At 53.9% G+C, this 462-nt stretch overlaps 1 protein-coding gene across 1 annotated transcript in view; it reads left to right on the top strand.

The window, feature by feature from the left end:
• The window catches only part of LOC119592489 (bone morphogenetic protein 2-like), a 35,338-nt gene that overhangs the window by 230 nt on the left and 34,646 nt on the right, over window positions 1–462 (top strand). Inside the window, exon 1 of the mRNA XM_037941328.1 lies at window positions 1–462. This exon is cut by the window's left edge and continues 230 nt beyond it; it is cut by the window's right edge and continues 795 nt beyond it. The gene's annotated coding sequence lies outside the window, so the exon portion shown is untranslated.

Raw genomic sequence — 462 nt, 5'->3', positions numbered from 1 at the left:
AGGGCCTGGGCTGGAGGAGGTGCAGGCTGGTGCGTGTGAGTCTACCCGCGAGAGGGAGTCGCAGATGGTACCGTGACCGCAGCTGGGATGTCACCTGTATTCGCTCGTCCTGTGCCAAGTGTGTGCGTGCGCGCTATTCCTCGACGTTCCTCCTCGAGCTGCTGAGAGGATACCCTAGCTGTGCAAAAGACTGAATGCGAGGAAACGAACCCCAGAAAGAGGAAGTCCTCGAGATAGAAACTGGAGTCATCTGACTGGCGGCCCTGTTGCTACGGAGCGCATTCAAGTTTGCCTGAAAGCCGTGAGACCAGCCCGGGAGGAAAAGCAGACAAAAGCAAAGAGGAAAATACCCGTGGAAAATTACCAAAGTCTGACGGAAAGAGAGCTGTGTCTCTATAAACGCAGAATAGATTACCGTACATTGACTGTGCTTGGGTATCGGTCCCCATTTTCTAACGGTGT

The sequence above is a fragment of the Penaeus monodon genome, chromosome 30 (assembly GCF_015228065.2).
Source record: "Penaeus monodon isolate SGIC_2016 chromosome 30, NSTDA_Pmon_1, whole genome shotgun sequence".
Lineage (NCBI taxonomy): Eukaryota > Metazoa > Arthropoda > Malacostraca > Decapoda > Penaeidae > Penaeus > Penaeus monodon.
Note: the sequence above shows the minus strand (reverse complement) of the source record. Positions and strands in the feature narration are given on the sequence as shown.